Below are 14424 nucleotides of genomic sequence, written 5' to 3'. Positions count from 1 at the left end.
CATTTTTATCAGCCAACTTAATTATGTATAAATATTTACTTATACTATTTATTCTTTATGAATTTCCTGCAACTGTAAAAACAAAAACAAAAAAACACCACTTCTTCCCCACATCCCTGTCCCTCTGCCTACACCTTTTCAGCACCATTTTCTTCTTATGTGTTGCTTTCCATCCTCTAAGTGATTTTCTCAGATTTCCAGTCTTGTGCCTTGTCTAAGGCCATTCTTCTGTGTGGTTTCAGCCACCACTCATATCCAGATACCTTCCTGCTCTGTGATCACCTCTCCTGTTGGCTTATAAAATAAATGATGCACTGTTTTGGTGGCACGAATAGGTACATGATTTTCGTGGACCTCCCAGAACTATTTTAAAGAGGTTGTTGCACATCCTTATCACCTTGGTGACTGACAGAGATTGGCTATAAAGGAAATGAGTCATCTGTGAAAGGTCTTGAACAGTGGCGGGGTAAAGACCCCAGTCATCTGTGGAAACAGCTGACTGTCTGATCTTGTGATTGTCAGTGTTATACAAAACACATGCTTTGAATTTGTTTTATGAGGTTTCCACTCGTCTTCCCCTAGGGACCCTGACTCAGGCTTCCAATCCCCTCTGCTTACGTCCATGTGGGTAAGGGGCATCACCCTTTCTGAGATAGCGTGGGAAGAAGCCAGGAACTTAATGCATCTGAAGGCCCCTGTGGTAAGGTCGACCTGCGCTTGGAAAAGCTGACGTCTTTGAAGGCCTTGGTAGGTCTAATTTTATCATCTCTGTGCAGAATTCAAGGGAAGATGGGACAAAGAAAGAAGGTAGGTCTGATTTTGTGATCTCTGTATGGTTTCGTAGAATTAAAAAAAAAGGAGAAAGAAGATGATACTAGAAAATTAAAAAAGGAGGGGAAAATCAGCTGTGGTGGCAAATACTGACCACAGTGCTGCACCACAGATATAGTTTATTTCACCCTCTGTACTGGAAAGTTTTCTGTCAGCTTGACACAAGCTAGAGCTATCTGTGAGGAGGGAGCCTCAGTTGAGAAAATGCCTCCATGAGATCCACCGTAAGGCACTTTCTTAATTAGTGATTGATGGGGGAGGGCCCAGCCCATTGTGGGTGATGCCATGCCTGGGCTGGTGGTCCTGGGTTCTATAAGAAAGTATGCTGACAAAGACATGAGGAGCGAGGCAGTAAATAGCGCCCCTCCATGGCTTGCCTCCGGGTTCTTGCTGTGTTTGAGCCACTGTCCTAATTTCCTTTCTTGATGGACTATAACCTGGAAGTGTAAGCTGAAATAAACTCTCCGCAAGTTGCTTTGGTCATGGTGTTTCATCACAGCAATAGAGTCCCTGACTAAGGCACCCTCACACACAGCCTAGCAACCTGGGTATTTTCATCGCAGTTTGTATAAACTCTAAACCACAAAAGGACCTCCTAAACCAAACAAACAAAAAGCAGCAGTAGTTTGTTTGCTAAGTTCGAAATGAATCCCTCTCTTTCTTCCTATGTCATGTCCTTTCAAATCTTCCAGAAAATCTTGGATGTTGATTTGGTGAATTAACCAGAAGCTAGAATGACTGAGGATCCCATGACTGCTGGATCTGTGGGATGGGTCCTTTAGACACCAAGCCTACGCATCAGAGACTAACTAAGCCAGGGCACTCAAACCACCAGGCTGACAGTGAGCACCTGCAGGCCTAGGCGGCATCTACTCAGCTCAGTCAGTTCCCTCTAGCCTGCCCTGAGCTTTCCCCTCTGTCTCACCACTAGTCCTGACTTTTGTCTTCAATTATTTTATTTTACTTTATTTAGTTAATCATGTTACAGTCTGATCCCTGTCCCCTCCCTCCTCTACTCCCAGCTCTACCCTCACACCCCTCCTCCCCTTCTATCCTTTCCTCAGAGAAAGGGAGGTTCCCTAAGGGGGACCAACTCACCCTGGTGCCTCAAGCCACAGCAGGACCAAGCTCATCCTCTCCAACTGAAGCCAGACAAGGCAGCTCAGTTAGGCGAAAGGGATCCAAAGTCAGGCAACAGAGTCAGAGACAACTCTTATTCCCATTATGAGAAGACCCACATGAGGACCAAGCTGCACATCTGCTACATATGTGTAGGGAGTGTAGATCTGGTTCATGCAAGCTCTTTGATTGGTGAGTCAGTCTCTGTGAGCCCCCATGGGCCCAGGTTAGTTTACTCTGTAGGTCTTTTTGAGGTGTCCTTGACCCCCCAGGTTCCCTCAGTCCTTCCTCCCACTCTTCCACAAAACTTCCCTAGCTTAGCCTATTTATTGTTCAGCTGTGGGTCTCTGCATCTGCTTCCATCAGCTGCGGGGTGGAGCCTCTCAGAAGACAGCTATGCTAGGTTCCTGTCTGCAAGCATAGCAGAGTATCATTAATAGAGACAGGGATAGGTTCTCTCTCATGGGGTGGGTCTCAAGTTGGGCCAATCATTGGTTTGCTATTTAATCAATCTCTCCTCCATCTTTATCCCTCACTTCTTGTAGGGAGGACAAATTTAAGGTCGAAGGTTTTATGGGTGGGTTGGTGTGACCCTCCCTCTAGTGGAAGTCTCACCTGGCTACAAGAGGTGTTGAGTTCAGGCTCCATGTCCTCCATTGTTAGAGCTCTCAGTTAGGGTCACCCCCAAAGACTCCCAGGGGCCCCCTTGTCCCAGAGATGTCCCCCCACAGAATTTTCTCTCTAGACCCCCACCCCCACCCACCCCCACTCTCACCACACTGGATCCCTGTCTTGTTACCCTCCCCACCCCCTCTCCCACACAGCTTTTTACCTCTATCTACTTCAGATGACTTTTTTATTTCCTCTTCTCCGTGAGATTCAAGCATCCTCCTTTGGGCCCTCTTTGGCATCTTTGGGGCTGTTGGCTGTAGTATGGTTATTCTTGACATTATGGCTAATGTCCACTTAAAAGTGAGTACATACTATGTGTGACTTTCTGGATCTGGGTTACCTCAGTCAGGATGACTCTTATCACCCTGCACATAACTCAACTCCAAGTGTATCAAAGACCTCAACATAAAGCCAGATACACTAAATCTAATAGAAGGGAAAGTCAGGAATAGCTTTAAACTCATTAGCACAGGAGACAACTTCCTGAACAGAACACCAAGAACCCAAGCTCTAAGATCAACAATTAATAAATGGGACCTCATAAAACAAAAAAGTTTCTATAAAGTAAAGGACACTGTCAATAGGACAAAACAGCAACCTATAGAATGGAAAAAGATCCTCATCAACCCTGCATCCAACAGAGGTCTGAAATCCAAATTATATAAAGAACTCAAGAAATTAAACAGCAATAAACCAAATAACCCAATTTAAAAAATAAGGTACAGATCTAAACAGAGAATTCTCAACAGAGGAATCACTAATAACTGAGAAGCACTAAAATAAATGCCTGCATTAACCTAAGCACTCTGAATTCTTTTTTTTTTTCTTTTCATCTCATCTGTATTTACCTTTAAAAGCTGAATATGATTGGGCACAATATTTCCATTCACAAGCCTTGCTGAGTTACAAGACCTAAGGAAGTAGCTTAAGTTTTCCTCTCGGTACGTTGGAAACCGAGCCCAAGGGAAATTCCTGTCAAGTTTTTTGACTTGTGTTCTTACTTCTAAGACTAGTACATGCAAAATTACTATTGGGGGGGGGGGATGGAACTATTGTAAGATGAAACTTAAGCCATCTTAGTTTTTGTCCTTTCTCAACATGCTTATCTCAGCACAGTTAATTGACAAATGATTTCCTCTACTAAGCAACCAAGCTTAACATCTAAACACTTCAGACCACAAAGTTAACAGTACAGTTACATTATGCCTTACAACAAACGTTCTACCAACCTGTTGAATCAAACCTACAGTATCACAAATAGAAAGGATGTTTTTATCTTCCCTTAGCTTTCATTCCACACAGAAGGTTTAAACATGAACAAAATAAACAAAAATTCTGGAAAATATATTATCAAAAGGAATGACGGTGCATGTCAAACACACAGTTCTCCTGGTGACGCTTAGTTTACTTCTTCTGTGAGTGATGAGACGTCATCTCCTTCTAGGGGCGGCATCTCTTCAGTCTCAGCAGCAGTGCTACCATCCACAGTTGGGTCTTCCTCATCAATACCTAGAGCAAGCTTGATCATCATGTAGATCCTGTTGCCAGAAGAGAGGAATGCAGTTTCACACCACAAGATGACCAGATCCTTCACAGACTTGTCATTCTTGTCAGCCTCTGCTCTTCGCCTTAAGGTTTCAATAATGGAATGGCCAGGGCTTATCTCCAGGTGTTTCCTTGCTGCCATGCAACCCATTGTTATATTGTCTCTGAGGGTTTGAGCGTTCATGAGTCTCTCCATGTTTGCTGGCCACCCATCTGTGCTGGTGACGATACAGCATTGGGGATCTCACCAATCGCTTTGACACTTTACCTTTTCAACCGTTTCTCCCAAAATATCTTTTATAAATTTGCAAAGGATTTCAAATTTTGTCTTTTTTTCTCTTCCCATTTCTTTTTCTCCTCTTCATCTTCTGGAAGTTCCGATCCTCTGGCTACTGAGACTAGGTCTTGCCTTCAAATTCCTTCAGCTGTGGCCCACAATGCTCATCAATGGGCTCAATCACATAGATTACTTCTAAGCTGTGCTTTCGGAGACAGTCCATGAAGGCTGAGTCAGCGACCTGGTCCTTGGTCTCACCCATGATAAAATAAATGTGTCTCTGGTCTTCCTTCATTCTGGTGGAGTAGTCCTGGAGAGAAACATCTCATCCCCAGAAACAGATGTGCAGTATCGCAACAGCTCAGAAAACTTCTTCCGATTATGAGAGTCTTCATGAATTCCAAGCTTTATACTTTTTTTTTTTTTTTTAAGAACTTCTCATAAAACTTTTTGTAGTTTTATTTATTTTCTGCCAGCAAGATTCTGAAAGTTACTGGAAAGAATTTGGTCAAGAAATGCTTAGAACTATTTACTGAACTGGCAGAGCACTGTGAGTTCTTAACGGAGCTTATATTCTCAATTACCGCCAGCCACACCTTTCAAGCACTGTTGATGATCTCCTTGTTGGTACACAGTGTTCTTCCTTAGCATCCATTTATGAGGCTGATTGACACATGTGCTCGAATCCCCTTCATTATTTTCAAAGTTATGCAAGGTCTTACTGCACATTTAAGGAGACAGAGGTACTTGACAGCCCAGACAGCCTTTGAAGAGCCACAAGAAAACTTCCAAAGAGTCCCTTGGACACTGTTTCCTATTGCTTGGCCATCCACTTCCACAAGCTCCTTTTCTTCTCTCCTTGGAGCTCACACTTTTGTGCTTTTCTCGTCGTTCCTGATGATGGCAGTTAAGTATTCTTTTATTTCATGCCCTTGTTAGCCAATGCTTAGTGACTCAGCGACTAACCCAAGCTCATTGTTTGGGCATTTTCTAAATCATAAAAGTTGTCATCTAGTATAATAATTTTACCAGGACAAAAACACATGAAAACATTTATTGTTACTAGGGCAGTCATATATTCCAGTCATGCAAACATGATAATTTTATTTGTTCATAACAAATATAACTGTTATAGTCAAGATAATATTTACCAAATATATTTTTTTAACATCACCTTTATTCAAGACTGTAATTTTGTGGAAAAATTTAAATGACCAAATATTTTTACTTTTCACTTCTGATACAATGCCCTCTCAATGTCATCACGGTGCAGCCATCGAGTTTTAAAGATCAATCATTGTTCTAGCTGATATTAACAGGAAAACTTTTTAATTTTATTAATTTATTCAGATTACAACGCAATTGTTATCCCATCACTTGTATCCTCCCATTCCTCCCTTCCTCCAGCTTTCACCCTATTCCCCCTCTCCTAGGTCTAAGACTGGGGAACCTCTTCCCCCACTATGTGGTCATAGGCTATCAAGTCCCATCTTGGTAGCCTGCTTATTCTTTCTTTGAGTGCCATCAGGCCTCCTCATGAAGGGGAAATATTTTTTAAAGAAAAAGATCGGGGTGTGCTGTGGTTTTACACACCTTTAATCTCAGCAGAGACAGGCAGATCTCTGTGAGTTTGGGCAGCCAAGACTACACAGAGAAACCTTGTCTCAAAAAACAAACAACAGCAACGATGACGAGGACAACGAAAGCCCAGCAAACCATTAGTTGGTGGTTTAATCTACATCATTTTCATTTCCTGCAGCCTTACCTTTTTTCAAAATCCTGCCAATTGGCCTAAGTGCCACAGAACTACAGTCTAACCACGGGGTTAATTCAAAGAACACAGACACTCCAGCTTCCAACTGTACCTGAAAGAATGAAGTTTTAGTTCAATAATGGAAAGAAAAACAGCTTTCCTATAAGGAACTGCCCTGATCACCACTGCTCAGTCCCTGGTTTCTTTTGGATGGCCCCAAATATTCATAGCCAACCCCAGTTATTAACTGAGAGGGGCAGGGTGGGGGAGGACAGGTTCTAACTGAATTACCAATCTAACGTGTTTTGCTGGACTTGATCCTGCTTCTGGGAGCCTTCCAGCTTGCCTCATGAGGGCAGAAAGCAATATTTTTCATGTTTATTGTCACCCTGTACAAACATCAATGGTTTTCATTTTACACAGAGAAAGACAGGGATATAAAAACTGCCGCTCCAGCTACCCAAATAGTAATCCTTTATACCCAGGAGAATCTCCACCATAAAGGAAGCTAGCATGTTTGTACACAAAATGTTAAAAGTAGAAAAATATTACATTAATGTTTTGATCCTTAATGAACATATTTAGCACTGTCCTTTTGGCATATGGGGTTTCTATGCCTGTTGTGTGAGAGAGTGCTGTGCTTGCTGGTAGGCAGCTATCATAGCAAGCAGCCTGTGCAGTGTGAGACAATCTCTTTGAGTCCCACTGCCTTTCAGGAGCACCACTTGCTCACATTTACACACCAGCAGCTGCTCCTGAGATGGGCAGCTCGGCCCCAGCAAGCTGCACCGTGGGCTCTGTGCTGGATGTCAGATGGGAGCCCTTATTTTAAACATAGTGCTCTGTGGCAGCCGTTGAGATCACGTTATGTTCAATATGTCCATGAGACAGTGGTTTTCTCAAGCTGTGCCTTGCCCTAGAAGACTCTGTTTTACAACCCAGACACTACACCATCTGCCAGGCAGCACCCACCATAGACAGAAAAATAACTAATTCCTGAGAGTAGACAGGGAACTACCCGGTAAGTTTATCAGAAAGAACTGAAACTATAGGGGCACACCTTATCAGGGAAACCAGGACCCAATAACTTATCAAACACACCAGACAAAAGAAAGGGTGTGTCTCACCTAGACTTCATAAAGTGATATAGTGGTTCCCCATTTTCTATGACATATTGTTTATAATATCTGTAATGCCCACTGCTGACTCTTTTTTACCAAACTGCACCCACCTCCACATAACTATTCAGGTGAGTAGTAACTCCTACTACCTAAATATATGACATATTTAAAGATAGGGTCTCAAAGAGGTTCCTAACTCTAAATTAATTTAATAGAATGGGCCCTAATGTAATATAATTATTGTCCTTATAGGAAAAAGAGGATACAATATAGGCACAAGAGAAAAAGGACCCAGGGTAGAAAATAGCCATTGTAGACAGAGGAGAAGGGTGACAAATGAAACCAACTTTCAAGACACTTTGATGTTTATTTGGCTTCCAGAATTGTGAGAAAGTAAAATTCCTTCTTCTTTCTTTCATTCATTCTTTCTTTCTTTCTTCTTCTTCTTCTTCTTTTTTTTTTTTTTTTTTTTTTTTTTTTTTTTTTTTTTTTTTTTTTTTTTGAGACAGGGCTTCTATTTGTAGCTCTGGTAGCTCTGGCAATCCTGGAACTCACTCTGTAGACCAGGCCATCCTCTTGAATTCAGAGATCCACCTGCCCTTGCCTCCTGAGTGCTGGAATTAAAGGTGGGTGCCACCTTCTTTTCCTTTAGATAATACTTGCTATACAGTATTCCTCTAAAGCTTAAGCAGTTACAGTGTTAAATATAATATACTAAGCATCTATACATACTATTTTATTTTCTTAAAACAATTCTATGGCTGTAATAGTTTGAATCTGAAACCACCACCACCCAACCCCCAACACACATGCTCCCCTGTCTCATGAGATGAATAGTTTGTCCTCAGTTGGTAGCTCCATTCTAAAACATTCTGAATGTTTGACGAGGTTGGCCTAGCAAGAGCAGATAGATCACTGGGGGCAGGCACATTGTCCTTGGCTGCTTTCTGTTGCCATCTTTGTTTCCTGGGCAACCGCAAGTAAATAGCTCTGCATTGCCACTCTTCTGCTGCTATGACGTCCTGATCAAGCACATGTGATCAAACAAACATGGACCAACCCCTGTGAAACCGTGTGTCAAAATAAATCTCAACTGATGTTGCTGGTTTATGTTTTTCTGTGGAAGACATACTACGATTTCTGAAATTTTGCTTGTGAGAAAATGTTCTATATATGCTTGGAGTATTTGAAAAACTAAACTCAACTGACCCCAACACAGGGCATGGCAATCTGTTCCTAGACACTTGAATTCCAAACCAGCTTCTTGATACCACTATCCAGGATGACAGAACTTTTCCTATTATTTAATGAACAAGGGGGAAATTAAGGGATTATTAAAGAGGCATGCATGATATACATGTTGTCTGTCTTGAGAATTTCACAATTCAGTTGAGAAAACATCTTTAGTCACACGGAGGTTAAGATAAATGTCATATACAATGCACTGTCCAGAACTTTTATTTATAACTTGGATGAGGAAAATAAAAGCACAGTAATAAATGGTACTGAGAATTCAGCTGGAAGAAGGATACTATTCTTTGAATAATAAATTAAAATATTTTTTAATCTGATGAAAGAAAACTATCTTATCAGTCTTGTGTGGTTGCCCAAATCAAATGAAGTAAAAGGAAAAATAAGGTTTCAAGTCTAAAACCAGCTGATGCAAAACACTGAAAGACTGTAGGGTGTTGTGCTGAAAGGACACTCCAGCTTTCTTATTCGGCTGTGCTTTTCTGTGGATATGTATATCCAAGCTAACACTTACAGGTATCCTGTTCACAGGGCACGGCACCCTGTGAGGGTGTGCCTATTAGGAAAAGAAACAAGTAGAGGGAAGTCACCTTTCTCAAGATGCTTCAGCCCAGTGCAAAGACAGTATACTGTCAAATCATGACAAGATGAATTGAGAGATGCTTTTCCATGACTCTGACTGGAGAGGAAGCTCATAGTGATAGAAGAAAAACCAAATAACTTTATTTGAAACTCATGAATCCACCTCCATTCATACCTGATCACGTGAAGCCACCTTGTAGCTTCTGGGGGTTCATGACATCAGCAGTTTTGCAATATCCAGAAGACATTGTCTCACTCTGGTTCTCAGCCTCTAACGCTTACACTCTTCCTGCCTTCTCTTCCACTACTGACGCTAAGCCTTGGTGCCAAGGGTTGTGGACACAGATGTCACATCTATGGAAGAGCACTCTACAGAAACTTATCCTCTGTACTTTGACCATCTGTGAATTTTGGCATTAACCATCATCCAATGCACAAAGACACTTCTTCAATGCAGACTGAGAACTGCACTAAACTATGGGTACAGAAATATGCATTTCAAAGGTAGTTTGATACTCAGTCCATTTAGAGAAATAGAAATAGCAGGTTCACCTCTAGGACACATGAGCTCTCCAGCCATAGCTTCTTGGCTAGACTTATAGTGCCAGACATGAAGTAACTGCCCCTGTGGAGAGGGTCTGCAATCCAATCAGAGAGTGACTGGTTATCTTGGTAACTCTCACTCTTGTATTGCACCCACGGGCAGATAGTTCGCCAGCAGTCATTATTGTAGCTCATAGCATCCATATCCAGGTAAGACAACAACACCTCCCCCAGCATCCTGTAAAGTACCTTCTGATACTATGAAAGCTAAATAAAAGGGAGAAAGTTTCCAGGCTAGTACCATCTTGATTTTTCCAAGTCCTATAACCAAAATATGTGATATATTCATCCACAGAGTCTTACCATCAAATTCTGGTGGGCAACCAAGAAAGCAATAGCAATAGCCTATGTCGATTTGGTGATCTATGAGGCCATCCTGACCATCAACTTGAGGGGAATTATTTCACACATGGCACTGGCATCGTGTTCCTTCTGGAAGACATAGCTGCCAAGTAAAAGAACATTTTTTGAAGTCTGTGAAAGAGAGATGCATCCGACGGAGCACAGGGATGAAATAACAAGTTGTTGCAAACTTAGAGAAAGAACAGGGATGAGAGTACAGCTGGTCAGATACGCTTAATGCTGGCTCTGGACATATCTACAGGAAGCTATGGGCCTCTTAGCTCTCTCTTATTGTCTAAGTCAGTGGTTCCTACCTTCCTAGTGCTACGACCCCTTAAACAGTTCCTCATCCGGTTACCCCAGTCATAAGGTTATTTTTTATGCTACGTCATAACTGTAATTTTGCTACAGTCACAAATCATAATGTAAATAGTTGTGTTTTGCCGATAGTCTTAGATGACCAGTGTGAAACCATTATTCAACCTCCAGTGGGGTCATGACCCACACGTTGAGAACCACTTGTCTAAGCTGATCAGCCCTAAATTAAGGGAAGGACTCCTGTCCTGCCCCCTAAAAACATGTTTAATATAAGGTGTGAGCTATCAGGTCCCCTTTCCCTGCTTAAGCCAAGCAACCTATACAATGAGGGGGAAAGGACCTGTCCTGTAGCACCACACTTATGTCACCCTCCCCATGTGCCCTCTAGAAGCTACTAGACTTCAGTCCCTCTGCTCTTCAGGAAGTCTCTGTGTGCTTTGTGTTCTCTTCTCTGCCTCTGCCTCTGCCTCTGCCTCTGCCTCTGTCTCTGTCTCTGTCTCCCCCCGCCCGCCCCCTGCTTCTTCACTTGTGGTAGAGGTGTTTACCTCTTCCTGCATCCCGGGTCTCAGATTTTTTTCCTGCCTTCTAATTCTTTAATTGGAAGGGAAAATGAACCTGGTCAGGATCCCTACACTGTAACAGAATCAATCGCTGGGGAGTTTATTAAATTCATCATCTCCTTTCTTCCCTCTCTCGTAGTCTCTTAGTGATCTTAAGTACTAATCATGTGATAGGACCCAGCAGTCTGAATATGAGATAAACAGATGGTTAACTGGCCATGCTGTCCTCTGGGAAGCCTGTACCAAAGTCATGGTTCTTTAGCTACAAGTCTGCAAGAAAAAAACCATAGAATGTGAAGGAAAAATGAAACTGTTACGGATGTGTTGGGTTTTTCCCTAATAAAAGGAAGAATTACCACTGTAGTGATGTTTAGCTCATTGGTTTGGCCTCTGTGCCTGCGTGTCCTGTGACCAAGCCACTCATATAGTCTAGCGCATGTGCTTGTGGGATATCTGGTGGCAGCTGATCCCCTCCCTGCTGTGTTTCCCGTAACTCCCAACACTACTGTCTCCCGAGACTCGTTTCATGATCACTGACAGGTCCCCACTGGACAGCACTGTAATGAACTTCCTAAGCAGGAGCCACAAGCTAAAGAGAACATTCATACAATGTCACTTTGCTACTCAGAGTGCAAAATGGAGGCTGTATCAGTCATATTGTGGGTCAAAAACAAGGATGACCTAGGGAGACATGAGAAACACTGGCCAAATAGTTTAAAGCCATCAAAACATTTCTGGGAAACAGGGATCCACATGTATTGCCTACAACAAGCTTCTTGAAGTGTATTTCTGTGCTGTGTGTTAACTAAGAATGAAATTGAAATAGACACTATTTAAATGCCAGACATCTGAAGTTTTATAAAAAAACGATTTGGTTATAAATATAACGTATAAGAAAGTATATTGTGATTATGCTCCAGTGACTTTTATTTTCTGGAAATTGTGTTTCATCAAAAGTATTAAACCTTTTTGTCTGTCATGAAGGAACGATGGAGTGGTCCACACAGTGTGCTACAGTCTGTTTGTGGTAAACACAATCAAGAGTCAGCATTTCAAAACGTTGATGTCAACTTTGCAGATCTTTATGTTTATTGAATCTAGACATAATGAAATTGAGATTCCACTTTGGTTGTGTGGCCTCTTTTTTTCTTTTCGAGACAGGGTTTCTCTGTGTATACTTGGCTGCCCTGGACTTACTTATTAGGCCTCCCGAGTGCTGGGATTAAAGGGGTGCACCACTGCCGCCCGGTGTTTTTTTTTTTTTTTTTTGCCTTCTTATTAATAGAGTATGTAATACATGAAAGGTCAAAAGGTAAGAGGAGAAAAATATCTCACCACACATTACTTAAATCACTGTTGGAAAGTATAGCCAAACATCCAATAAGCTGATATCACAAAACCAACAGGATCCTTATATGGAAATCTGACAGTCCATAAAGAAACCATGAACTAATCCCAATAAGAGATGCATATTGTAATACGAAGATTCATTAATAAATATAATATCATCACACCAACCCAAGATAAAGTTACACACCAATGTGTTCTAACCAAGCAGGGTTCTTTTCCTCTAACTCAACATTAAAAATGACTTGTTCTTATATAACACATTGCAAATATTCATAAAAAATTTGAGAAGCAAGCTAGGCTATTAAGGAGTAATGAGAAAATGATGTTTAATAATATTTAAATGAATTTTTTTCATGTCAATGTCTACAAAAAGTACCCAGAGTATTATAAACCAAAATATCTACATGGCTGGGTTTTTTATTCCCATTTAAAATTTTTTGTGTGTACAGCCATGTTCTGAACTTTCTATAAACCATATAACTGTGTAGGATATATATGTGTGTGTGTATATATATCTATATATAGATAGATAGATAGATAGATAGATAGATAGATAGATATACACATTTATAGACATAATATGTTGCATTTTCATGGAATTTAACTTCTTACAAAATATGTGTTTTTAAAATGTGTTTGGAAGGATTTTTAAACTGAAAAGTAATTCTCATATGCATATATAAGGTAAAGTGTTGTCAGTGTAAAAATCACAGCTCTCATCTGGGAGGAAATAGAGATAGTCTATCCTGAGGATATTTTAAATTACAATGACTTGGGAATACAGATTGAGGTTACTCCAAATTCCATGTTCCGGTGCGGAAGGCTTTGTAAAGGGTTATAGCTCCATAGAACAGAGAAAGAGTCACAAATCAAGGCAAGTTAAAAATACATAAGTGGTACATCAAAGAGATGCTTGCCGCAAGATATCAATGTTACCCAATGACATTCCTAGCTTTGGGGTTGGTGATGTTTGTGGTCTGCGAAGTTGATAGATTCAGAAAGTTTTTAAAAATCTATTAGTCACAGATGTTAGTTATGACTCAGAGGTGGGCAAGGAACAGCTCCCTTGGGGTCTAAAGTTAGCTCGAGATAAGGTAATTGGCCTCTGGACCTGCAACATTCCAACCTCTGCACATCACTGCAATGTTTTCAGTCAGTCAATACAAACACAGCTTCTTCCCAGAAATTCTTGCTCACAGTGTGATAAGTCCACATACACGTAAAACGTCTAAGGCTCAAATTATGGTAATAGATATTAAGGGTTTAGTATTACTGAATGGAGAGTTATACATTTTCTTCCATGATTTTACCTCAGGAACGAACGGTTTACAATTGAAAAAGAAAATAAATGAAAAAACAAAAAGGCCTTAGTATTTGGCCAACAGCTGGGTTTTAAGTATGTTCGCATAACAAAGTTGGTTTTTTTCTGTCTGATGCACCCTGTCTTCTGCTTCCCCACTTTGTAGTTAGGGGTGATAGTGTCCCAACCATGGCCTGGGTGTCAGCACTCATTGCACAATCTTGCTAGTGTCTGACAGAATAAAAATAAATGGAGGCTTTCAAAAAGAAAGATGAGTGTAAGCAGCTTTTCTCCATAACTCATGCCTCATCTTTGAATTCCTGCCCTGGCTTCCTGCAGTGATGGATTCCGATTCAAAGTCTAAGATTAAATAAGTGCTTTCCTCCACAAGTTGATTTTGGTTGTGGTGTTTATCACAACAGTAGAAAGGAAGCTAGAGCCTCCTAAAAAATGCTTTAATGACATAAAAACAAAATGAAAAGCTAATTTTGATTGTAAAGAAAAAGATGAGAAATTATAAATATAGTATTTAATTTTTGTTCATTTTTTCCACATATTTTTCTTTCAACTAATATACCCGTCTGCTGTAGTAGCTATTCTATGAACTGGTGATGTGGAAATAAGCAAGAGAAGACATTCTAGCTAACAAGATTGTGTTTTGTTTGTTTGTTTGTTTTTGTTTTTATGAAAGATTGGTCTTAGTTTAGGGTTGTTCTCAACTGGCTCTTATCTGAAAATTATCCTGTTTATACTAATTATGTTCTGCCACCCACGTTGCTTGTTACCTTACCTTAGTCTCT

General features: G+C 40.9%; 1 pseudogene; it reads right to left on the bottom strand.

Annotated features, from left to right (window-relative positions):
• Positions 1-4021: 4021 nt before the first annotated feature.
• Positions 4022-10971, bottom strand: LOC127186905 (heat shock protein HSP 90-alpha-like; annotated as a pseudogene).
• Between the last annotated feature and the right edge of the window lie 3453 nt (positions 10972-14424).

The sequence above is a fragment of the Acomys russatus genome, chromosome 3 (genome assembly GCF_903995435.1).
Source record: "Acomys russatus chromosome 3, mAcoRus1.1, whole genome shotgun sequence".
Lineage (NCBI taxonomy): Eukaryota > Metazoa > Chordata > Mammalia > Rodentia > Muridae > Acomys > Acomys russatus.
Note: the sequence above shows the minus strand (reverse complement) of the source record. Positions and strands in the feature narration are given on the sequence as shown.